This window comes from Paramisgurnus dabryanus, chromosome 9, assembly GCF_030506205.2.
Source record: "Paramisgurnus dabryanus chromosome 9, PD_genome_1.1, whole genome shotgun sequence".
NCBI lineage: Eukaryota > Metazoa > Chordata > Actinopteri > Cypriniformes > Cobitidae > Paramisgurnus > Paramisgurnus dabryanus.
The window spans coordinates 1398190-1424166 of record NC_133345.1 but is presented as its reverse complement, the minus strand read 5'-3'; the positions used below and the strand labels follow the sequence as shown (position 1 = coordinate 1424166).

At 37.4% G+C, this 25977-nt stretch overlaps 9 non-coding genes and 2 pseudogenes across 9 annotated transcripts; all 11 read left to right on the top strand.

Moving 5' to 3' along the window:
- Positions 1 to 514: 514 nt before the first annotated feature.
- LOC135753446 (U2 spliceosomal RNA) lies at positions 515 to 705 on the top strand. The gene has a single exon (XR_010533634.1). It is a non-coding gene; the product is annotated as a U2 spliceosomal RNA (small nuclear RNA).
- Positions 706 to 1488: 783 nt separating this feature from the next.
- On the top strand, positions 1489 to 1653 carry LOC135753499 (U1 spliceosomal RNA). Its single transcript, XR_010533672.1, has one exon. It is a non-coding gene; the product is annotated as a U1 spliceosomal RNA (small nuclear RNA).
- Positions 1654 to 7324: 5671 nt separating this feature from the next.
- On the top strand, positions 7325 to 7427 carry LOC135753493 (U2 spliceosomal RNA; annotated as a pseudogene).
- A 1322-nt stretch (positions 7428 to 8749) lies between these two features.
- Positions 8750 to 8883, top strand: LOC135753496 (U2 spliceosomal RNA; annotated as a pseudogene).
- A 785-nt stretch (positions 8884 to 9668) lies between these two features.
- Positions 9669 to 9833, top strand: LOC135753498 (U1 spliceosomal RNA). The gene has a single exon (XR_010533671.1). It is a non-coding gene; the product is annotated as a U1 spliceosomal RNA (small nuclear RNA).
- A 3699-nt stretch (positions 9834 to 13532) lies between these two features.
- Positions 13533 to 13723, top strand: LOC135753445 (U2 spliceosomal RNA). Its single transcript, XR_010533633.1, has one exon. It is a non-coding gene; the product is annotated as a U2 spliceosomal RNA (small nuclear RNA).
- Positions 13724 to 14506: 783 nt separating this feature from the next.
- LOC135753488 (U1 spliceosomal RNA) lies at positions 14507 to 14671 on the top strand. Its single transcript, XR_010533670.1, has one exon. It is a non-coding gene; the product is annotated as a U1 spliceosomal RNA (small nuclear RNA).
- A 3702-nt stretch (positions 14672 to 18373) lies between these two features.
- LOC135753444 (U2 spliceosomal RNA) lies at positions 18374 to 18564 on the top strand. Its single transcript, XR_010533632.1, has one exon. It is a non-coding gene; the product is annotated as a U2 spliceosomal RNA (small nuclear RNA).
- A 783-nt stretch (positions 18565 to 19347) lies between these two features.
- Positions 19348 to 19512, top strand: LOC135753477 (U1 spliceosomal RNA). The gene has a single exon (XR_010533663.1). It is a non-coding gene; the product is annotated as a U1 spliceosomal RNA (small nuclear RNA).
- Positions 19513 to 23212: 3700 nt separating this feature from the next.
- Positions 23213 to 23403, top strand: LOC135753443 (U2 spliceosomal RNA). Its single transcript, XR_010533631.1, has one exon. It is a non-coding gene; the product is annotated as a U2 spliceosomal RNA (small nuclear RNA).
- A 783-nt stretch (positions 23404 to 24186) lies between these two features.
- LOC135753465 (U1 spliceosomal RNA) lies at positions 24187 to 24351 on the top strand. Its single transcript, XR_010533652.1, has one exon. It is a non-coding gene; the product is annotated as a U1 spliceosomal RNA (small nuclear RNA).
- The last annotated feature ends 1626 nt before the right edge of the window (positions 24352 to 25977 follow it).

Sequence of the window (25977 nt, the reverse complement as noted above, 5' to 3'; positions counted from 1 at the left end):
GCTGTCGAAAAACCACAGCAACGTTGACAGACCCGGAAGCCATGATACATTAGCAGTTTTTAAAATAAGTTAAATCTAGAATCCTTATTGGTTTTAGATACTTTAAAGCAATGAATGATCTTCTTTCTTTTGAATTGATTTGGTATTATGGAGGAGCTCTGTGTCTGGTTATTGAAGATGATTTGTTCTTTGCTCCTATGTTGGCTTATTTTTTTGTTATTTCCGTTACTATATATATTTTTTTCTTTGTTTTTTCTGATTTGAGGTTATGAAAATGTTTTAATTTGTAATAAAGGTTTTTTGAAAATTCTAAATTCTCTCTCTCTCTCTCTCTCTCTCTCTCTCTCATGAGCGTGGATCAGATCCTGCATTAAAACATGAACTTCTGATTTGCTAGCTCAACGTTCTACCTCTGGGTTATACAATGAGAACGTATAGAGTTAAATGCCCGCTAGCCTCCACCCCAAAAGCCAGCGCCTTCGCCGGCTCCCCCTTTGGCTGCGTCTATTCCGGTATCGCTTCTCGGCCTTTTGGCTAAGATCAAGTGTAGTATCTGTTCTTATCAGTTTAATGTCTGATACGTCTCCTATCCGGGGACTATATGTTAAATGGATTTTTGACCTTCGGAAATGGAAGCGGAGCTTGCTCCTTCCACTCCATGCATCAACATGGTATTGCAGTGTTTCCATGAATGGTGCGCTCCCCATCTCGGGGATAAATAAGTCAAGTATAAAAAAAAGAATTTGCTTCTTTTGTGCGTGAATGACGGTGTTTTTTCTAATCCGTGTGTTTTAAAATTGCTGTGATTTCGTTGGCTTTATTGGTTTAACGAAAAGCTTGCGTGGAAATGAACACGCTGATAAAGAAATGTTTTTGTAATGTATTTAATTAATTTCTTTACAAGTTTGCGGAGGTGATACGAGGACGAATTAAACATCCTCGACACAGCTGAAGGCGCAACAAAAGCGAACGAGACCGATTGGAATGTTAAAAACACCTGAAAACTTTTTTCACTACCCTTCATACTACAGCTGTCGAAAAACCACAGCAACGTCGACAGACCTGGAAGCATAGCTGTACTTGTTTAACTCACAACGACAACGGGTAAGTCATTGAGCCCTGTGTTTTTATTTATCCACGTTCTAAAATTGCTATGCTTTCGTTGTTTCTTGATTGCTCTGTACATTTCTTTGTTTCTATTCCACGTAAAGTTACTTTGTAATAACGAAACCATATATTTGAATGCGCAATTTAAATCCATTTGATTTAAATTGTTTCACATATTTCACTCTACACGGTTCAACCGGGCTGGAAACGGAATAAAAACAGGGTAGATCTCGAAGAATGTTTGGTCTCAGACGTGGCTTCGTGCGCTTTCCACCTGGTCACACACAGTAAATGAAATGTTAGTCGGACGGCCTCCGGGGGCGCCGTCGATGTGATCGGTCACAGGAAGATGCGGCCGTCTGGCCTCAAAGGGTGTCGCTCATACTTACCTGGCAGGGGAGACACCATGATCATGAAGGTGGTTCACCCAGGGCGAGGCTCAGCCATTGCACTCCGGTTGGGCTGACCCTTTGCGAATTCCCCAAATGTGGGAATCTCGACTGCAAAATTTCTGATAGTGGGGGACTGCGTTCGCGCTCTCCCCTGACCTTTGTGTTAAAAATAGATTCGCTTGTCGTTTTACGTAAAATCCAAGAGACGTCTAACCACGGCCCAAGAATACATTAGTCATCAAAAAAGCGGCTATTCAACGACTACATAACTTTTAATAGACAGCGAATAAGTGTCTAGGCTAAAACAAGGCTTAATTTGGGCTGTCAGTGAAAATCTAATAGCCGTTTGACCATTCCAAACGAATAGACTAGCCATTAAATAGAACCACAATCAAACGGCTACATGTCTAAGAGCACAAAATAATGCTTAGATGATTCTTTTACTTCCAATATAAGAGGTTCTCGGGAATGGCAATCATCCAAACTAATAAATTATAAAGGCTTTTATAAGAAAATGACAACAGTTAAACAACCTAGACAGCGTTGGGCAATACAAAATGCTAATAAATACAAGACAAATTGAAATATTGTACATGCATGTACATTAAACAAGCCAACAAATCTGCCAATGGGCTACGACAATTTTTCTTGAATTAAGTGTTTATATCTAGATTTGTTTCTTACCCCTTTGGCAGATTTATTTGCTTGTTTTAAGCCCAAATTCTGAGTTTTTTCTCCCTAAAGGCTAGGTTTATTTTCTTAGGGCATTTTGCTCATCAAAAAATGCATCTTATTTTAAGACTTTCTAGATATTTGTATAGTTAAAACAGTTCGAAATAACAAGTAAGAAATGATTTTTTGCAATGTATTCATTCATTCGCTACCCTTCATACTACAGCTGTCGAAAAACCACAGCAACGTCGACAGACCTGGAAGCGTAGCTGTATTTGTTTAACTCACAAAGACAACGGGTAAAGTATTTTCTTGATTACCTAAATGACTTGCTGTAGGAAAATAAGTTTAGGTTTAAGGGGGGAAATACAGTTTAAAGGGATATTTCAATTTATGATGATAATTCTGTCATCATTTACTCATGCATACAGGCTTACAACAACACGAGGATTAGTTTTTTTCTGAGTAACACAAAAGAAGGTATTTTGAGGAATGATGGTAAACCCACAGCAGATAGTCACCATTGACTTCCATAGTAGGAATAAAAAAATATGATGGAATTTAATAGGTACCATCAACCGTGTGCTAACCATCACTTTGCAAAATATTTTCTTCATCATTTATCACGATACTTCCAAAATATTTTTTCCTACTAAGTCAATATTTCATTATTTGCTTTACAAGCTTAAAAATGATGGTGACAGGATTCCATGGTAATCACAAACAGGTAAACAAGTAAAATAATCACTATTTACTTTTAAAAGCATTTTGAAAATTGCTTGCTTATGCTGGGAGTAAAGGTATTTCATGCAAAAGGTATTTCCTCTTTAAAAGGTAATGTATGCTTCTTTTAAAGCTGACACATTTGCCACATTAAAATAACAGAAATGTGTACTGTTTAAACTTTTTGGAGCCGGTGTGTCTGTGTTCTTGGGGCACACATCTACATGTAAAAGCAGAATTGCTTATTATTCTTCTCTATTTCTTGTATAGGTCAATTATGAGTGAAGAACCGTTCACCAAATGAAGACCGCAGCCAGGTGACGGGATCCTGTGGTAATCACAAACAGGTAAACCAGTAAAATAATCATCATTTAATGTTAAAATAATTTTGAAAATTGAAGTTCTGTGTGTTCTTATTGTACTTTATTTATTTCTGCAGGTAAGCACCATACCGTAAGCTTCATTCCCTTTATAACAGGTAAGGTTCATACTGTTTTATTCTTTTGTACTGTTTTATTCGTACTGTTTTAAATCATTCAGTAAATGCAAAGTTAAACTGATGTGTTTTTAATCTAGATTTAAAAGTGTCTACTGTTGAAGCACATCTGATCTCTTCTGAAAGCTGATAATAACTGAATGCTGAGGCACCTTGTTTTGAGTGAACCCTTGTTTTTTCTAAATGACCTGATCCTATTGATCCGAGTAATCGGTTTCATATTCGATTAGCATATCTGTCATGTATTGTAGCCATGAAGTGGTTTTTAAACAAGAAACAGTACTTTTTAAATCCATTGACCATTGCAATAATCGGCCCTGCTGGTGATGAAAGCATGAACAAGTTTCTCTAAGTCCTGTCTTGAGACAAAACCTCTAATTCTGGCAATATTTCTGAGATGGTAGTAAAAGCAGAATTCCTTATTATTTTTCTCTATCTCAGGCTCTACGGCATATATGTCATGATTTTATTTGTCTATTTATATGTCTATTTACAAGGACTGCCTTGGCCAAATGTTATTGTTAATTAATATTGAAGCAGTTATTTAACATAGGTCCTTTGAGTAGTGATTTGTGTAATGATCCATATATCTATTTTTATGTATATTTTTAACTTAGGAATGTGATTTTAAAGCTCATATTTGTTATTGTATGACACCTCTCATGTTATGAAAGTAAAAAATAAATGTATTTTCTGATGTCTTGCATTTCTGTTTTTAAACTGTTAATCCTTATCAAGTGCTATACATTAGAAAGTGGATATAGAGTGAAATGCACACGGTGAATAATGAACGCAGACCTTCAGTGCCGGACCTCTGACCCGCTAACCTCCATCCCGACAGCCAGCGCCTTCTCCGGATGCCATTGCGGTATCGCTTCTCGGCTTTTTGGGTAAGATCGAGTGGACACCGGGGACTACACGTTTAAATGGATTTTTGACCTTCGGCTATGGAAGCGAGGCTTGTTCCGTCCACTCCGTGCATCGACTCTGGCGCTTTCCGGGGACAAATAAGGTGAGTTTAAAATCAGAGTTTGCTTCTTTAGTGCGTGGTTGCCAGTTTGTTTGCCAGTCCGTGGTCCATAATACGTTCCGCGTTCGTGGTCTCTCCATCGCTCAGTACTTTTCTGTGTTTCTATTTTACGTAAAGCTAACACCAAAACGATTGTGGAAGGCGCTATATAGATTGTTCTCAAAGAAAAAAAACGAGAAACAAACCCATGTGAATATGGGTCAAATTATCTAGGCGGAGCACTTCGTTCAAAGAAAAACGCAACAGAATTGTTTGCGTTGAACAAAGACAATGGTGCCTGCAGACATCGAATGTGTATTGTGGATAAAAAATGGCCAGTGGGGTGGGACAATTTTTCTTGAATTAAGTGTTTATGGGAAAAGTTCACGAATTTTTTCTTACCCTGTAGTCAGATTTATTTGCTTGTTTTAAACATAAAATAACAGGAGAAGAAATTGTGTAGGGGGGGCAGAGGGTTTTTTTTCGTTCAAAGAAAAGCAGCGTGGCACGAATGAATGTTTGGCTGAAATGCTATCGTAATTTCCCCCTTAATTTTCCTTACAAACATGAAACCAGAGAGAAGGGTCAGTTGGCATCGAATTGCACCTTGTATTCGGTGATTGATTGAGGAAAAATATGCGTATGTGTATATATATACTTGTTTTGTTGAACAGAGACAATGGCCGCGTGCTCCAGCGTCACCTATATGCCTATTTCACAAAATGGCGGCTTTGACCGGAAGTAGGGAAAACATCGTTCAGGTTGCACCACTACGATGGCCACTCAATATAGTATGGACTGACAGCTGCTTTGTTTTCTCCTACACATGAATTTACTTGTAAAAATAACAATAACAGATATTGTCGATTGGTGTTATATTATTTTTTTAGCATTTCGTATTATCAAAATATATCATATGTTAGACAGCTTATCAATTTTAAATAAAATAACGAGACATACATAACTATTCGTGTCTGCTCCCGTTTATTGTAATGAGTGTGCACATTTGGAGAAATACTTAGACATTTTACTTCTTATTTCTTTAGACTGAATAATTATTTCTTATTAATTCCAAAGTATGCGACCCGATGATCTAATCGTGGTGTATGTGCTATTCCTCGTTTGTTTGCCTGCATCCATTGCTTTACGGCTTGCTTGTTGCGTTTAAATGCACATTTGATTTCTTTACCAGCATTGGATTTAGACCATTCAATGAGAAGAGTTAACAGCGTTTATTATGATTGATAAGCCCTCAACGGAGAATGAGGTCGGCATACATTAAAAGCCTTATTTTGTTTTTATCGTGTGCCTTCCAAAATGTATGCGACGAAACTTAAATCACGCAAAATATGAATGGTAACTAGACGTGCTTGTTGTGTGCAAGGAGTGCATTTATTTGTAAACTTTTGCTGAATCAAAATGGTTTATTTGTATTTGCTTTTTACCTGGGTTTTATCAGGTTCGCAGTCGGGACATTTTTAATCCATAGTGTATGCATAATTAATTTCAAAGAAATAAGAAGTAAAATGTGTAAGTATTCCTCAAAATGTGCTTTGGACTAAGTCCCCCGTCATCACAGCAAACGGGAGCAGACCCGAATAGGTATGGCTAGTTATTTTATTAAAAATTTCCAGCCGTCTGTAAATTTATGTTTGAAAGAAAAAAGTAAATTAATATCTTACTTACTGTTTTTGTCTTGTTTTCTAGTGAATATCTGACAATGCTTAAATGGAGATACATTTACTTGGTAAGCAAAGTGGCTTAAGATATTATGTATTGTAATAGAAAATTGTTATAAAAACGTTTTGTTTTTGCTGGGAATTCTTGTATATATTTCACAGCTATATAATTAATTATAATAACGCACTTTTTGTTGATAAACATGTTAAAAAATACATTAACACATAATAATGTGGCAACAAATCAAATGTGCATTTAAATGCAACAAGCAAAAATAAATAAATAAAGCAAATGCACGGAAAAGAAACGAGGAATAAAAGAAACACCGCGATTAAAAAAATCAGATCGCATACTTTGTAATAATTGAAATAAATTATAAAAATCAACAGGTTTATATTTAAAACAAATAAAAAATATCTGCCAGCGGGGTAAGAAAAATAAACTTAATTCTAGTTTCAACTTAATTCAATAATAAACTCAATTTAGGTTTATTTTTCTTACCCCACTGGCAGATATTTTTACTTGTTTTAAGCCTTAACCTATTACATTTTAGAATTTATTTCAGTAAACAAGACTTAAATTCTAAGCCACTTTGCTTATTAAGTAAATGTATCTCGATTTAAGAATTATTTTTTAACTCGAAAACATTAAGAAAATACTAAGTAAACGAACAAATTGGGATGTTCAAAACACTTAAATATTTTTTTTCACTCTACCCTTCATATTACAGCTGTCGAAAAACCACAGCAACGTTGACAGACCCGGAAGCCATGATACATTAGCAGTTTTTAAAATAAGTTAAATCTAGAATCCTTATTGGTTTTAGATACTTTAAAGCAATGAATGATCTTCTTTCTTTTGAATTGATTTGGTATTATGGAGGAGCTCTGTGTCTGGTTATTGAAGATGATTTGTTCTTTGCTCCTATGTTGGCTTATTTTTTTGTTATTTCCGTTACTATATATATTTTTTTCTTTGTTTTTTCTGATTTGAGGTTATGAAAATGTTTTAATTTGTAATAAAGTTTTTTTGAAAATTCTAAATTCTCTCTATCTCTCTCTCTCTCTCTCTCTCTCTCATGAGCGTGGATCAGATCCTGCATTAAAACATGAACTTCTGATTTGCTAGCTCAACGTTCTACCTCTGGGTTATACAATGAGAACGTATAGAGTTAAATGCCCGCTAGCCTCCACCCCAAAAGCCAGCGCCTTCGCCGGCTCCCCCTTTGGCTGCGTCTATTCCGGTATCGCTTCTCGGCCTTTTGGCTAAGATCAAGTGTAGTATCTGTTCTTATCAGTTTAATGTCTGATACGTCTCCTATCCGGGGACCATGGGCGTCGGAACCATTATACGTGGGTGGGACAGGACCCACCCACTTTTTAAGACCAATGAAAATGGACCCACCCACTTTTTCTCTAATTTAGCGCATTTGTCTGTTCACTTATCAAAGCGCTGTTAGTCCAAATCCATTCCACTAGAGCAGGGATCCCTAACCTTTGCTTTTTTACACCGCGGACCCGTTTCAGCTTTTAAACATAATTCGGGGGGTGAGTGGACGCTGAGTTGCTGTTCGAACATAGTGCTGAAAAACCTAAATTGCCAAATGTATAGGCCTAACGTTTTAAACAGAAATAAATGTCAAACATGCATTAGGGAAATTAATAACTGCTTTATTTATAGTATATTTTCTATAGACGTGTAAACCATATTATAGCGGATTATTTTACTTTCATTGTTTCACGAGTTTGCCTGCCCATTTAGTCTTAATAATTAACGGTAAACGAACTTAGCTTGGTGTTCTTAAAGGCAGCTCGAACCTTAGGTCGGACTCGAGCCCCAAGTTCAAGACACAGAAGAAAAAAGGAGGAGATGATGAGGAGAGATGCCAGAAGAATTAAGTCTGTCGCGGAGGCACAGAGACTCCCGTTTTGCTTTTAATGATAATTAACACAGCACTAAATGTGGTTCCTTTCAAACGTTAAAAGTATAGGCTACTTGTTAAAATATTATTACTGCTGTAAAATAGTTTATTTTGATTATGGCACGATCGCTGGATAATTTTCAAGTTTTTTTTTTACAGAAGCCTGCAATTACTTTTCATTTGCGAAATGAACGTCCTCACGTAGGCTATTGTTATTATTTGCGAGGTACATTTGCAGAATTCATAAAGTCATACATCTGTTTAATCAATTGTGTTTTAGAAGTACACATGCTCAAACTCTTATGACAGCACAGCATTGTTTCCCGACGGAAACCATAAAATAAAGTGATCTCATTTCCAGAATCTCACATTTATATTTCTCTAAGAGAGAGAAAGAGAGATTGGGTATAACAAATAAAAAAGGTATACAAAAGTTGTATCAGTTTACCTTCATTCGTTTTTCTTACCTTTTATTTCCTCAAAATAAAAAATAAACATTGTAGCCTACTGTCAGCAGAGTAGAGAAAAAAAATGACACAGAGAAAGATAACTGAAACATGACATCTGTCATTATTAGCAAAATATTTAAAGGGCTATTACCAGAATTTCGACCGTAATAGGCTACTGTCTTTAATTTAATAAACGCAAATGTTCAGGCTAATTAAAAGGAAACATTAAAATGTCATCTATTGCAGTAAATGTATTTTTCGGGGGGGGGGGGGGTTATGTGGGGACCCACCCACTTTTCATTTGCTTCCGACGCCCATGCCGGGGACTATATGTTAAATGGATTTTTGACCTTCGGAAATGGAAGCGGAGCTTGCTCCTTCCACTCCATGCATCAACATGGTATTGCAGTGTTTCCATGAATGGTGCGCTCCCCATCTCGGGGATAAATAAGTCAAGTATAAAAAAAAGAATTTGCTTCTTTTGTGCGTGAATGACGGTGTTTTTTCTAATCCGTGTGTTTTAAAATTGCTGTGATTTCGTTGGCTTTATTGGTTTAACGAAAAGCTTGCGTGGAAATGAACACGCTGATAAAGAAATGTTTTTGTAATGTATTTAATTAATTTCTTTACAAGTTTGCGGAGGTGATACGAGGACGAATTAAACATCCTCGACACAGCTGAAGGCGCAACAAAAGCGAACGAGACCGATTGGAATGTTAAAAACACCTGAAAACTTTTTTCACTACCCTTCATACTACAGCTGTCGAAAAACCACAGCAACGTCGACAGACCTGGAAGCATAGCTGTACTTGTTTAACTCACAACGACAACGGGTAAGTCATTGAGCCCTGTGTTTTTATTTATCCACGTTCTAAAATTGCTATGCTTTCGTTGTTTCTTGATTGCTCTGTACATTTTTTTTTGTTTCTATTCCACGTAAAGTTACTTTGTAATAACGAAACCATATATTTGAATGCGCAATTTAAATCCATTTGATTTAAATTGTTTCACATATTTCACTCTACACGGTTCAACCGGGCTGGAAACGGAATAAAAACAGGGTAGATCTCGAAGAATGTTTGGTCTCAGACGTGGCTTCGTGCGCTTTCCACCTGGTCACACACAGTAAATGAAATGTTAGTCGGACGGCCTCCGGGGGCGCCGTCGATGTGATCGGTCACAGGAAGATGCGGCCGTCTGGCCTCAAAGGGTGTCGCTCATACTTACCTGGCAGGGGAGACACCATGATCATGAAGGTGGTTCACCCAGGGCGAGGCTCAGCCATTGCACTCCGGTTGGGCTGACCCTTTGCGAATTCCCCAAATGTGGGAATCTCGACTGCAAAATTTCTGATAGTGGGGGACTGCGTTCGCGCTCTCCCCTGACCTTTGTGTTAAAAATAGATTCGCTTGTCGTTTTACGTAAAATCCAAGAGACGTCTAACCACGGCCCAAGAATACATTAGTCATCAAAAAAGCGGCTATTCAACGACTACATAACTTTTAATAGACAGCGAATAAGTGTCTAGGCTAAAACAAGGCTTAATTTGGGCTGTCAGTGAAAATCTAATAGCCGTTTGACCATTCCAAACGAATAGACTAGCCATTAAATAGAACCACAATCAAACGGCTACATGTCTAAGAGCACAAAATAATGCTTAGATGATTCTTTTACTTCCAATATAAGAGGTTCTCGGGAATGGCAATCATCCAAACTAATAAATTATAAAGGCTTTTATAAGAAAATGACAACAGTTAAACAACCTAGACAGCGTTGGGCAATACAAAATGCTAATAAATACAAGACAAATTGAAATATTGTACATGCATGTACATTAAACAAGCCAACAAATCTGCCAATGGGCTACTTAAACTGTTAATCCTTATCAAGTGCTATACATTAGAAAGTGGATATAGAGTGAAATGCACACGGTGAATAATGAACGCAGACCTTCAGTGCCGGACCTCTGACCCGCTAACCTCCATCCCGACAGCCAGCGCCTTCTCCGGATGCCATTGCGGTATCACTTCTCGGCTTTTTGGGTAAGATCGAGTGGACACCGGGGACTACACGTTTAAATGGATTTTTGACCTTCGGCTATGGAAGCGAGGCTTGTTCCGTCCACTCCGTGCATCGACTCTGGCGCTTTCCGGGGACAAATAAGGTGAGTTTAAAATCAGAGTTTGCTTCTTTAGTGCGTGGTTGCCAGTTTGTTTGCCAGTCCGTGGTCCATAATACGTTCCGCGTTCGTGGTCTCTCCATCGCTCAGTACTTTTCTGTGTTTCTATTTTACGTAAAGCTAACACCAAAACGATTGTGGAAGGCGCTATATAGATTGTTCTCAAAGAAAAAAAACGAGAAACAAACCCATGTGAATATGGGTCAAACTATCTAGGCGGAGCACTTCGTTCAAAGAAAAACGCAACAGAATTGTTTGCGTTGAACAAAGACAATGGTGCCTGCAGCCATCGAATGTGTATTGTGGATAAAAAATGGCCAGTGGGGTGGGACAATTTTTCTTGAATTAAGTGTTTATGGGAAAAGTTCACGAATTTTTTCTTACCCTGTAGTCAGATTTATTTGCTTGTTTTAAGCATAAAATAACAGGAGAAGAAATTGTGTAGGGGGAGCAGAGGGTTTTTTTTCGTTCAAAGAAAGCAGCGTGGCACGAATGAATGTTTGGCTGAAATGCTATCGTAATTTCCCCCTTAATTTTCCTTACAAACATGAAACCAGAGAGAAGGGTCAGTTGGCATCGAATTGCACCTTGTATTCGGTGATTGATTGAGGAAAAATATGCGTATGTGTATATATATACTTGTTTTGTTGAACAGAGACAATGGCCGCGTGCTCCAGCGTCACCTATATGCCTATTTCACAAAATGGCGGCTTTGACCGGAAGTAGGGAAAACATCGTTCAGGTTGCACCACTACGATGGCCACTCAATATAGTATGGACTGACAGCTGCTTTGTTTTCTCCTACACATGAATTTACTTGTAAAAATAACAATAACAGATATTGTCGATTGGTGTTATATTATTTTTTTAGCATTTCGTATTATCAAAATATATCATATGTTAGACAGCTTATCAATTTTAAATAAAATAACGAGACATACATAACTATTCGTGTCTGCTCCCGTTTATTGTAATGAGTGTGCACATTTGGAGAAATACTTAGACATTTTACTTCTTATTTCTTTAGACTGAATAATTATTTCTTATTAATTCCAAAGTATGCGACCCGATGATCTAATCGTGGTGTATGTGCTATTCCTCGTTTGTTTGCCTGCATCCATTGCTTTACGGCTTGCTTGTTGCGTTTAAATGCACATTTGATTTCTTTACCAGCATTGGATTTAGACCATTCAATGAGAAGAGTTAACAGCGTTTATTATGATTGATAAGCCCTCAACGGAGAATGAGGTCGGCATACATTAAAAGCCTTATTTTGTTTTTATCGTGTGCCTTCCAAAATGTATGCGACGAAACTTAAATCACGCAAAATATGAATGGTAACTAGACGTGCTTGTTGTGTGCAAGGAGTGCATTTATTTGTAAACTTTTGCTAAATCAAAATGGTTTATTTGTATTTGCTTTTTACCTGGGTTTTATCAGGTTCGCAGTCGGGACATTTTTAATCCATAGTGTATGCATAATTAATTTCAAAGAAATAAGAAGTAAAATGTGTAAGTATTCCTCAAAATGTGCTTTGGACTAAGTCCCCCGTCATCACAGCAAACGGGAGCAGACCCGAATAGGTATGGCTAGTTATTTTATTAAAAATTTCCAGCCGTCTGTAAATTTATGTTTGAAAGAAAAAAGTAAATTAATATCTTACTTACTGTTTTTGTCTTGTTTTCTAGTGAATATCTGACAATGCTTAAATGGAGATACATTTACTTGGTAAGCAAAGTGGCTTAAGATATTATGTATTGTAATAGAAAATTGTTATAAAAACGTTTTGTTTTTGCTGGGAATTCTTGTATATATTTCACAGCTATATAATTAATTATAATAACGCACTTTTTGTTGATAAACATGTTAAAAAATACATTAACACATAATAATGTGGCAACAAATCAAATGTGCATTTAAATGCAACAAGCAAAAATAAATAAATAAAGCAAATGCACGGAAAAGAAACGAGGAATAAAAGAAACACCGCGATTAAAAAAATCAGATCGCATACTTTGTAATAATTGAAATAAATTATAAAAATCAACAGGTTTATATTTAAAACAAATAAAAAATATCTGCCAGCGGGGTAAGAAAAATAAACTTAATTCTAGTTTCAACTTAATTCAATAATAAACTCAATTTAGGTTTATTTTTCTTACCCCACTGGCAGATATTTTTACTTGTTTTAAGCCTTAACCTATTACATTTTAGAATTTATTTCAGTAAACAAGACTTAAATTCTAAGCCACTTTGCTTATTAAGTAAATGTATCTCGATTTAAGAATTATTTTTTAACTCGAAAACATTAAGAAAATACTAAGTAAACGAACAAATTGGGATGTTCAAAACACTTAAATATTTTTTTTCACTCTACCCTTCATATTACAGCTGTCGAAAAACCACAGCAACGTTGACAGACCCGGAAGCCATGATACATTAGCAGTTTTTAAAATAAGTTAAATCTAGAATCCTTATTGGTTTTAGATACTTTAAAGCAATGAATGATCTTCTTTCTTTTGAATTGATTTGGTATTATGGAGGAGCTCTGTGTCTGGTTATTGAAGATGATTTGTTCTTTGCTCCTATGTTGGCTTATTTTTTTGTTATTTCCGTTACTATATATATTTTTTTCTTTGTTTTTTCTGATTTGAGGTTATGAAAATGTTTTAATTTGTAATAAAGGTTTTTTGAAAATTCTAAATTCTCTCTATCTCTCTCTCTCTCTCTCTCTCTCATGAGCGTGGATCAGATCCTGCATTAAAACATGAACTTCTGATTTGCTAGCTCAACGTTCTACCTCTGGGTTATACAATGAGAACGTATAGAGTTAAATGCCCGCTAGCCTCCACCCCAAAAGCCAGCGCCTTCGCCGGCTCCCCCTTTGGCTGCGTCTATTCCGGTATCGCTTCTCGGCCTTTTGGCTAAGATCAAGTGTAGTATCTGTTCTTATCAGTTTAATGTCTGATACGTCTCCTATCCGGGGACTATATGTTAAATGGATTTTTGACCTTCGGAAATGGAAGCGGAGCTTGCTCCTTCCACTCCATGCATCAACATGGTATTGCAGTGTTTCCATGAATGGTGCGCTCCCCATCTCGGGGATAAATAAGTCAAGTATAAAAAAAAGAATTTGCTTCTTTTGTGCGTGAATGACGGTGTTTTTTCTAATCCGTGTGTTTTAAAATTGCTGTGATTTCGTTGGCTTTATTGGTTTAACGAAAAGCTTGCGTGGAAATGAACACGCTGATAAAGAAATGTTTTTGTAATGTATTTAATTAATTTCTTTACAAGTTTGCGGAGGTGATACGAGGACGAATTAAACATCCTCGACACAGCTGAAGGCGCAACAAAAGCGAACGAGACCGATTGGAATGTTAAAAACACCTGAAAACTTTTTTCACTACCCTTCATACTACAGCTGTCGAAAAACCACAGCAACGTCGACAGACCTGGAAGCATAGCTGTACTTGTTTAACTCACAACGACAACGGGTAAGTCATTGAGCCCTGTGTTTTTATTTATCCACGTTCTAAAATTGCTATGCTTTCGTTGTTTCTTGATTGCTCTGTACATTTCTTTGTTTCTATTCCACGTAAAGTTACTTTGTAATAACGAAACCATATATTTGAATGCGCAATTTAAATCCATTTGATTTAAATTGTTTCACATATTTCACTCTACACGGTTCAACCGGGCTGGAAACGGAATAAAAACAGGGTAGATCTCGAAGAATGTTTGGTCTCAGACGTGGCTTCGTGCGCTTTCCACCTGGTCACACACAGTAAATGAAATGTTAGTCGGACGGCCTCCGGGGGCGCCGTCGATGTGATCGGTCACAGGAAGATGCGGCCGTCTGGCCTCAAAGGGTGTCGCTCATACTTACCTGGCAGGGGAGACACCATGATCATGAAGGTGGTTCACCCAGGGCGAGGCTCAGCCATTGCACTCCGGTTGGGCTGACCCTTTGCGAATTCCCCAAATGTGGGAATCTCGACTGCAAAATTTCTGATAGTGGGGGACTGCGTTCGCGCTCTCCCCTGACCTTTGTGTTAAAAATAGATTCGCTTGTCGTTTTACGTAAAATCCAAGAGACGTCTAACCACGGCCCAAGAATACATTAGTCATCAAAAAAGCGGCTATTCAACGACTACATAACTTTTAATAGACAGCGAATAAGTGTCTAGGCTAAAACAAGGCTTAATTTGGGCTGTCAGTGAAAATCTAATAGCCGTTTGACCATTCCAAACGAATAGACTAGCCATTAAATAGAACCACAATCAAACGGCTACATGTCTAAGAGCACAAAATAATGCTTAGATGATTCTTTTACTTCCAATATAAGAGGTTCTCGGGAATGGCAATCATCCAAACTAATAAATTATAAAGGCTTTTATAAGAAAATGACAACAGTTAAACAACCTAGACAGCGTTGGGCAATACAAAATGCTAATAAATACAAGACAAATTGAAATATTGTACATGCATGTACATTAAACAAGCCAACAAATCTGCCAATGGGCTACTTAAACTGTTAATCCTTATCAAGTGCTATACATTAGAAAGTGGATATAGAGTGAAATGCACACGGTGAATAATGAACGCAGACCTTCAGTGCCGGACCTCTGACCCGCTAACCTCCATCCCGACAGCCAGCGCCTTCTCCGGATGCCATTGCGGTATCGCTTCTCGGCTTTTTGGGTAAGATCGAGTGGACACCGGGGACTACACGTTTAAATGGATTTTTGACCTTCGGCTATGGAAGCGAGGCTTGTTCCGTCCACTCCGTGCATCGACTCTGGCGCTTTCCGGGGACAAATAAGGTGAGTTTAAAATCAGAGTTTGCTTCTTTAGTGCGTGGTTGCCAGTTTGTTTGCCAGTCCGTGGTCCATAATACGTTCCGCGTTCGTGGTCTCTCCATCGCTCAGTACTTTTCTGTGTTTCTATTTTACGTAAAGCTAACACCAAAACGATTGTGGAAGGCGCTATATAGATTGTTCTCAAAGAAAAAAAACGAGAAACAAACCCATGTGAATATGGGTCAAATTATCTAGGCGGAGCACTTCGTTCAAAGAAAAACGCAACAGAATTGTTTGCGTTGAACAAAGACAATGGTGCCTGCAGCCATCGAATGTGTATTGTGGATAAAAAATGGCCAGTGGGGTGGGACAATTTTTCTTGAATTAAGTGTTTATGGGAAAAGTTCACGAATTTTTTCTTACCCTGTAGTCAGATTTATTTGCTTGTTTTAAGCATAAAATAACAGGAGAAGAAATTGTGTAGGGGGAGCAGAGGGTTTTTTTTCGTTCAAAGAAAAGCAGCGTGGCACGAATGAATGTTTGGCTGAAATGCTATCGTAATTTCCCCCTTAATTTTCCTTACAAACATGAAACCAGAGAGAAGGGTCAGTTGGCATCGAATTGCACCTTGTATTCGGTGATTGATTGAGGAAAAATATGCGTATGTGTATATATATACTTGTTTTGTTGAACAGAGACAATGGCCGCGTGCTCCAGCGTCACCTATATGCCTATTTCACAAAATGGCGGCTTTGACCGGAAGTAGGGAAAACATCGTTCAGGTTGCACCACTACGATGGCCACTCAATATAGTATGGACTGACAGCTGCTTTGTTTTCTCCTACACATGAATTTACTTGTAAAAATAACAATAACAGATATTGTCGATTGGTGTTATATTATTTTTTTAGCATTTCGTATTATCAAAATATATCATATGTTAGACAGCTTATCAATTTTAAATAAAATAACGAGACATACATAACTATTCGTGTCTGCTCCCGTTTATTGTAATGAGTGTGCACATTTGGAGAAATACTTAGACATTTTACTTCTTATTTCTTTAGACTGAATAATTATTTCTTATTAATTCCAAAGTATGCGACCCGATGATCTAATCGTGGTGTATGTGCTATTCCTCGTTTGTTTGCCTGCATCCATTGCTTTACGGCTTGCTTGTTGCGTTTAAATGCACATTTGATTTCTTTACCAGCATTGGATTTAGACCATTCAATGAGAAGAGTTAACAGCGTTTATTATGATTGATAAGCCCTCAACTGAGAATGAGGTCGGCATACATTAAAAGCCTTATTTTGTTTTTATCGTGTGCCTTCCAAAATGTATGCGACGAAACTTAAATCACGCAAAATATGAATGGTAACTAGACGTGCTTGTTGTGTGCAAGGAGTGCATTTATTTGTAAACTTTTGCTAAATCAAAATGGTTTATTTGTATTTGCTTTTTACCTGGGTTTTATCAGGTTCGCAGTCGGGACATTTTTAATCCATAGTGTATGCATAATTAATTTCAAAGAAATAAGAAGTAAAATGTGTAAGTATTCCTCAAAATGTGCTTTGGACTAAGTCCCCCGTCATCACAGCAAACGGGAGCAGACCCGAATAGGTATGTCTAGTTATTTTATTAAAAATTTCCAGCCGTCTGTAAATTTATGTTTGAAAGAAAAAAGTAAATTAATATCTTACTTACTGTTTTTGTCTTGTTTTCTAGTGAATATCTGACAATGCTTAAATGGAGATACATTTACTTGGTAAGCAAAGTGGCTTAAGATATTATGTATTGTAATAGAAAATTGTTATAAAAACGTTTTGTTTTTGCTGGGAATTCTTGTATATATTTCACAGCTATATAATTAATTATAATAACGCACTTTTTGTTGATAAACATGTTAAAAAATACATTAACACATAATAATGTGGCAACAAATCAAATGTGCATTTAAATGCAACAAGCAAAAATAAATAAATAAAGCAAATGCACGGAAAAGAAACGAGGAATAAAAGAAACACCGCGATTAAAAAAATCAGATCGCATACTTTGTAAAATAATTGAAATAAATTATAAAAATCAACAGGTTTATATTTAAAACAAATAAAAAATATCTGCCAGCGGGGTAAGAAAAATAAACTTTATTCTAGTTTCAACTTAATTCAATAATAAACTCAATTTAGGTTTATTTTTCTTACCCCACTGGCAGATATTTTTACTTGTTTTAAGCCTTAACCTATTACATTTTAGAATTTATTTCAGTAAACAAGACTTAAATTCTAAGCCACTTTGCTTATTAAGTAAATGTATCTCGATTTAAGAATTATTTTTTAACTCGAAAACATTAAGAAAATACTAAGTAAACGAACAAATTGGGATGTTCAAAACACTTAAATATTTTTTTTCACTCTACCCTTCATATTACAGCTGTCGAAAAACCACAGCAACGTTGACAGACCCGGAAGCCATGATACATTAGCAGTTTTTAAAATAAGTTAAATCTAGAATCCTTATTGGTTTTAGATACTTTAAAGCAATGAATGATCTTCTTTCTTTTGAATTGATTTGGTATTATGGAGGAGCTCTGTGTCTGGTTATTGAAGATGATTTGTTCTTTGCTCCTATGTTGGCTTATTTTTTTGTTATTTCCGTTACTATATATATTTTTTTCTTTGTTTTTTCTGATTTGAGGTTATGAAAATGTTTTAATTTGTAATAAAGGTTTTTTGAAAATTCTAAATTCTCTCTATCTCTCTCTCTCTCTCTCTCTCTCATGAGCGTGGATCAGATCCTGCATTAAAACATGAACTTCTGATTTGCTAGCTCAACGTTCTACCTCTGGGTTATACAATGAGAACGTATAGAGTTAAATGCCCGCTAGCCTCCACCCCAAAAGCCAGCGCCTTCGCCGGCTCCCCCTTTGGCTGCGTCTATTCCGGTATCGCTTCTCGGCCTTTTGGCTAAGATCAAGTGTAGTATCTGTTCTTATCAGTTTAATGTCTGATACGTCTCCTATCCGGGGACTATATGTTAAATGGATTTTTGACCTTCGGAAATGGAAGCGGAGCTTGCTCCTTCCACTCCATGCATCAACATGGTATTGCAGTGTTTCCATGAATGGTGCGCTCCCCATCTCGGGGATAAATAAGTCAAGTATAAAAAAAAGAATTTGCTTCTTTTGTGCGTGAATGACGGTGTTTTTTCTAATCCGTGTGTTTTAAAATTGCTGTGATTTCGTTGGCTTTATTGGTTTAACGAAAAGCTTGCGTGGAAATGAACACGCTGATAAAGAAATGTTTTTGTAATGTATTTAATTAATTTCTTTACAAGTTTGCGGAGGTGATACGAGGACGAATTAAACATCCTCGACACAGCTGAAGGCGCAACAAAAGCGAACGAGACCGATTGGAATGTTAAAAACACCTGAAAACTTTTTTCACTACCCTTCATACTACAGCTGTCGAAAAACCACAGCAACGTCGACAGACCTGGAAGCATAGCTGTACTTGTTTAACTCACAACGACAACGGGTAAGTCATTGAGCCCTGTGTTTTTATTTATCCACGTTCTAAAATTGCTATGCTTTCGTTGTTTCTTGATTGCTCTGTACATTTCTTTGTTTCTATTCCACGTAAAGTTACTTTGTAATAACGAAACCATATATTTGAATGCGCAATTTAAATCCATTTGATTTAAATTGTTTCACATATTTCACTCTACACGGTTCAACCGGGCTGGAAACGGAATAAAAACAGGGTAGATCTCGAAGAATGTTTGGTCTCAGACGTGGCTTCGTGCGCTTTCCACCTGGTCACACACAGTAAATGAAATGTTAGTCGGACGGCCTCCGGGGGCGCCGTCGATGTGATCGGTCACAGGAAGATGCGGCCGTCTGGCCTCAAAGGGTGTCGCTCATACTTACCTGGCAGGGGAGACACCATGATCATGAAGGTGGTTCACCCAGGGCGAGGCTCAGCCATTGCACTCCGGTTGGGCTGACCCTTTGCGAATTCCCCAAATGTGGGAATCTCGACTGCAAAATTTCTGATAGTGGGGGACTGCGTTCGCGCTCTCCCCTGACCTTTGTGTTAAAAATAGATTCGCTTGTCGTTTTACGTAAAATCCAAGAGACGTCTAACCACGGCCCAAGAATACATTAGTCATCAAAAAAGCGGCTATTCAACGACTACATAACTTTTAATAGACAGCGAATAAGTGTCTAGGCTAAAACAAGGCTTAATTTGGGCTGTCAGTGAAAATCTAATAGCCGTTTGACCATTCCAAACGAATAGACTAGCCATTAAATAGAACCACAATCAAACGGCTACATGTCTAAGAGCACAAAATAATGCTTAGATGATTCTTTTACTTCCAATATAAGAGGTTCTCGGGAATGGCAATCATCCAAACTAATAAATTATAAAGGCTTTTATAAGAAAATGACAACAGTTAAACAACCTAGACAGCGTTGGGCAATACAAAATGCTAATAAATACAAGACAAATTGAAATATTGTACATGCATGTACATTAAACAAGCCAACAAATCTGCCAATGGGCTACTTAAACTGTTAATCCTTATCAAGTGCTATACATTAGAAAGTGGATATAGAGTGAAATGCACACGGTGAATAATGAACGCAGACCTTCAGTGCCGGACCTCTGACCCGCTAACCTCCATCCCGACAGCCAGCGCCTTCTCCGGATGCCATTGCGGTATCGCTTCTCGGCTTTTTGGGTAAGATCGAGTGGACACCGGGGACTACACGTTTAAATGGATTTTTGACCTTCGACTATGGAAGCGAGGCTTGTTCCGTCCACTCCGTGCATCGACTCTGGCGCTTTCCGGGGACAAATAAGGTGAGTTTAAAATCAGAGTTTGCTTCTTTAGTGCGTGGTTGCCAGTTTGTTTGCCAGTCCGTGGTCCATAATACGTTCCGCGTTCGTGGTCTCTCCATCGCTCAGTACTTTTCTGTGTTTCTATTTTACGTAAAGCTAACACCAAAACGATTGTGGAAGGCGCTATATAGATTGTTCTCAAAGAAAAAAAACGAGAAACAAACCCATGTGAATATGGGTCAAATTATCTAGGCGGAGCACTTCGTTCAAAGAAAAACGCAACAGAATTGTTTGCGTTGAACAAAGACAATGGTGCCTGCAGCCATCGAATGTGTATTGTGGATAAAAAATGGCCAGTGGGGTGGGACAATTTTTCTTGAATTAAGTGTTTATGGGAAAAGTTCACGAATTTTTTCTTACCCTGTAGTCAGATTTATTTGCTTGTTTTAAGCATAAAATAACAGGAGAAGAAATTGTGTAGGGGGAGCAGAGGGTTTTTTTTCGTTCAAAGAAAAGCAGCGTGGCACGAATGAATGTTTGGCTGAAATGCTATCGTAATTTCCCCCTTAATTTTCCTTACAAACATGAAACCAGAGAGAAGGGTCAGTTGGCATCGAATTGCACCTTGTATTCGGTGATTGATTGAGGAAAAATATGCGTATGTGTATATATATACTTGTTTTGTTGAACAGAGACAATGGCCGCGTGCTCCAGCGTCACCTATATGCCTATTTCACAAAATGGCGGCTTTGACCGGAAGTAGGGAAAACATCGTTCAGGTTGCACCACTACGATGGCCACTCAATATAGTATGGACTGACAGCTGCTTTGTTTTCTCCTACACATGAATTTACTTGTAAAAATAACAATAACAGATATTGTCGATTGGTGTTATATTATTTTTTTAGCATTTCGTATTATCAAAATATATCATATGTTAGACAGCTTATCAATTTTAAATAAAATAACGAGACATACATAACTATTCGTGTCTGCTCCCGTTTATTGTAATGAGTGTGCACATTTGGAGAAATACTTAGACATTTTACTTCTTATTTCTTTAGACTGAATAATTATTTCTTATTAATTCCAAAGTATGCGACCCGATGATCTAATCGTGGTGTATGTGCTATTCCTCGTTTGTTTGCCTGCATCCATTGCTTTACGGCTTGCTTGTTGCGTTTAAATGCACATTTGATTTCTTTACCAGCATTGGATTTAGACCATTCAATGAGAAGAGTTAACAGCGTTTATTATGATTGATAAGCCCTCAACTGAGAATGAGGTCGGCATACATTAAAAGCCTTATTTTGTTTTTATCGTGTGCCTTCCAAAATGTATGCGACGAAACTTAAATCACGCAAAATATGAATGGTAACTAGACGTGCTTGTTGTGTGCAAGGAGTGCATTTATTTGTAAACTTTTGCTAAATCAAAATGGTTTATTTGTATTTGCTTTTTACCTGGGTTTTATCAGGTTCGCAGTCGGGACATTTTTAATCCATAGTGTATGCATAATTAATTTCAAAGAAATAAGAAGTAAAATGTGTAAGTATTCCTCAAAATGTGCTTTGGACTAAGTCCCCCGTCATCACAGCAAACGGGAGCAGACCCGAATAGGTATGGCTAGTTATTTTATTAAAAATTTCCAGCCGTCTGTAAATTTATGTTTGAAAGAAAAAAGTAAATTAATATCTTACTTACTGTTTTTGTCTTGTTTTCTAGTGAATATCTGACAATGCTTAAATGGAGATACATTTACTTGGTAAGCAAAGTGGCTTAAGATATTATGTATTGTAATAGAAAATTGTTATAAAAACGTTTTGTTTTTGCTGGGAATTCTTGTATATATTTCACAGCTATATAATTAATTATAATAACGCACTTTTTGTTGATAAACATGTTAAAAAATACATTAACACATAATAATGTGGCAACAAATCAAATGTGCATTTAAATGCAACAAGCAAAAATAAATAAATAAAGCAAATGCACGGAAAAGAAACGAGGAATAAAAGAAACACCGCGATTAAAAAAATCAGATCGCATACTTTGTAATAATTGAAATAAATTATAAAAATCAACAGGTTTATATTTAAAACAAATAAAAAATATCTGCCAGCGGGGTAAGAAAAATAAACTTAATTCTAGTTTCAACTTAATTCAATAATAAACTCAATTTAGGTTTATTTTTCTTACCCCACTGGCAGATATTTTTACTTGTTTTAAGCCTTAACCTATTACATTTTAGAATTTATTTCAGTAAACAAGACTTAAATTCTAAGCCACTTTGCTTATTAAGTAAATGTATCTCGATTTAAGAATTATTTTTTAACTCGAAAACATTAAGAAAATACTAAGTAAACGAACAAATTGGGATGTTCAAAACACTTAAATATTTTTTTTCACTCTACCCTTCATATTACAGCTGTCGAAAAACCACAGCAACGTTGACAGACCCGGAAGCCATGATACATTAGCAGTTTTTAAAATAAGTTAAATCTAGAATCCTTATTGGTTTTAGATACTTTAAAGCAATGAATGATCTTCTTTCTTTTGAATTGATTTGGTATTATGGAGGAGCTCTGTGTCTGGTTATTGAAGATGATTTGTTCTTTGCTCCTATGTTGGCTTATTTTTTTGTTATTTCCGTTACTATATATATTTTTTTCTTTGTTTTTTCTGATTTGAGGTTATGAAAATGTTTTAATTTGTAATAAAGGTTTTTTGAAAATTCTAAATTCTCTCTATCTCTCTCTCTCTCTCTCTCTCTCATGAGCGTGGATCAGATCCTGCATTAAAACATGAACTTCTGATTTGCTAGCTCAACGTTCTACCTCTGGGTTATACAATGAGAACGTATAGAGTTAAATGCCCGCTAGCCTCCACCCCAAAAGCCAGCGCCTTCGCCGGCTCCCCCTTTGGCTGCGTCTATTCCGGTATCGCTTCTCGGCCTTTTGGCTAAGATCAAGTGTAGTATCTGTTCTTATCAGTTTAATGTCTGATACGTCTCCTATCCGGGGACTATATGTTAAATGGATTTTTGACCTTCGGAAATGGAAGCGGAGCTTGCTCCTTCCACTCCATGCATCAACATGGTATTGCAGTGTTTCCATGAATGGTGCGCTCCCCATCTCGGGGATAAATAAGTCAAGTATAAAAAAAAGAATTTGCTTCTTTTGTGCGTGAATGACGGTGTTTTTTCTAATCCGTGTGTTTTAAAATTGCTGTGATTTCGTTGGCTTTATTGGTTTAACGAAAAGCTTGCGTGGAAATGAACACGCTGATAAAGAAATGTTTTTGTAATGTATTTAATTAATTTCTTTACAAGTTTGCGGAGGTGATACGAGGACGAATTAAACATCCTCGACACAGCTGAAGGCGCAACAAAAGCGAACGAGACCGATTGGAATGTTAAAAACACCTGAAAACTTTTTTCACTACCCTTCATACTACAGCTGTCGAAAAACCACAGCAACGTCGACAGACCTGGAAGCATAGCTGTACTTGTTTAACTCACAACGACAACGGGTAAGTCATTGAGCCCTGTGTTTTTATTTATCCACGTTCTAAAATTGCTATGCTTTCGTTGTTTCTTGATTGCTCTGTACATTTCTTTGTTTCTATTCCACGTAAAGTTACTTTGTAATAACGAAACCATATATTTGAATGCGCAATTTAAATCCATTTGATTTAAATTGTTTCACATATTTCACTCTACACGGTTCAACCGGGCTGGAAACGGAATAAAAACAGGGTAGATCTCGAAGAATGTTTGGTCTCAGACGTGGCTTCGTGCGCTTTCCACCTGGTCACACACAGTAAATGAAATGTTAGTCGGACGGCCTCCGGGGGCGCCGTCGATGTGATCGGTCACAGGAAGATGCGGCCGTCTGGCCTCAAAGGGTGTCGCTCATACTTACCTGGCAGGGGAGACACCATGATCATGAAGGTGGTTCACCCAGGGCGAGGCTCAGCCATTGCACTCCGGTTGGGCTGACCCTTTGCGAATTCCCCAAATGTGGGAATCTCGACTGCAAAATTTCTGATAGTGGGGGACTGCGTTCGCGCTCTCCCCTGACCTTTGTTTTAAAAATAGATTCGCTTGTCGTTTTACGTAAAATCCAAGAGACGTCTAACCACGGCCCAAGAATACATTAGTCATCAAAAAAGCGGCTATTCAACGACTACATAACTTTTAATAGACAGCGAATAAGTGTCTAGGCTAAAACAAGGCTTAATTTGGGCTGTCAGTGAAAATCTAATAGCCGTTTGACCATTCCAAACGAATAGACTAGCCATTAAATAGAACCACAATCAAACGGCTACATGTCTAAGAGCACAAAATAATGCTTAGATGATTCTTTTACTTCCAATATAAGAGGTTCTCGGGAATGGCAATCATCCAAACTAATAAATTATAAAGGCTTTTATAAGAAAATGACAACAGTTAAACAACCTAGACAGCGTTGGGCAATACAAAATGCTAATAAATACAAGACAAATTGAAATATTGTACATGCATGTACATTAAACAAGCCAACAAATCTGCCAATGGGCTACTTAAACTGTTAATCCTTATCAAGTGCTATACATTAGAAAGTGGATATAGAGTGAAATGCACACGGTGAATAATGAACGCAGACCTTCAGTGCCGGACCTCTGACCCGCTAACCTCCATCCCGACAGCCAGCGCCTTCTCCGGATGCCATTGCGGTATCGCTTCTCGGCTTTTTGGGTAAGATCGAGTGGACACCGGGGACTACACGTTTAAATGGATTTTTGACCTTCGGCTATGGAAGCGAGGCTTGTTCCGTCCACTCCGTGCATCGACTCTGGCGCTTTCCGGGGACAAATAAGGTGAGTTTAAAATCAGAGTTTGCTTCTTTAGTGCGTGGTTGCCAGTTTGTTTGCCAGTCCGTGGTCCATAATACGTTCCGCGTTCGTGGTCTCTCCATCGCTCAGTACTTTTCTGTGTTTCTATTTTACGTAAAGCTAACACCAAAACGATTGTGGAAGGCGCTATATAGATTGTTCTCAAAGAAAAAAAACGAGAAACAAACCCATGTGAATATGGGTCAAATTATCTAGGCGGAGCACTTCGTTCAAAGAAAAACGCAACAGAATTGTTTGCGTTGAACAAAGACAATGGTGCCTGCAGACATCGAATGTGTATTGTGGATAAAAAATGGCCAGTGGGGTGGGACAATTTTTCTTGAATTAAGTGTTTATGGGAAAAGTTCACGAATTTTTTCTTACCCTGTAGTCAGATTTATTTGCTTGTTTTAAGCATAAAATAACAGGAGAAGAAATTGTGTAGGGGGAGCAGAGGGTTTTTTTTCGTTCAAAGAAAAGCAGCGTGGCACGAATGAATGTTTGGCTGAAATGCTATCGTAATTTCCCCCTTAATTTTCCTTACAAACATGAAACCAGAGAGAAGGGTCAGTTGGCATCGAATTGCACCTTGTATTCGGTGATTGATTGAGGAAAAATATGCGTATGTGTATATATATACTTGTTTTGTTGAACAGAGACAATGGCCGCGTGCTCCAGCGTCACCTATATGCCTATTTCACAAAATGGCGGCTTTGACCGGAAGTAGGGAAAACATCGTTCAGGTTGCACCACTACGATGGTTCTACCTCTGGGTTATACAATGAGAACGTATAGAGTTAAATGCCCGCTAGCCTCCACCCCAAAAGCCAG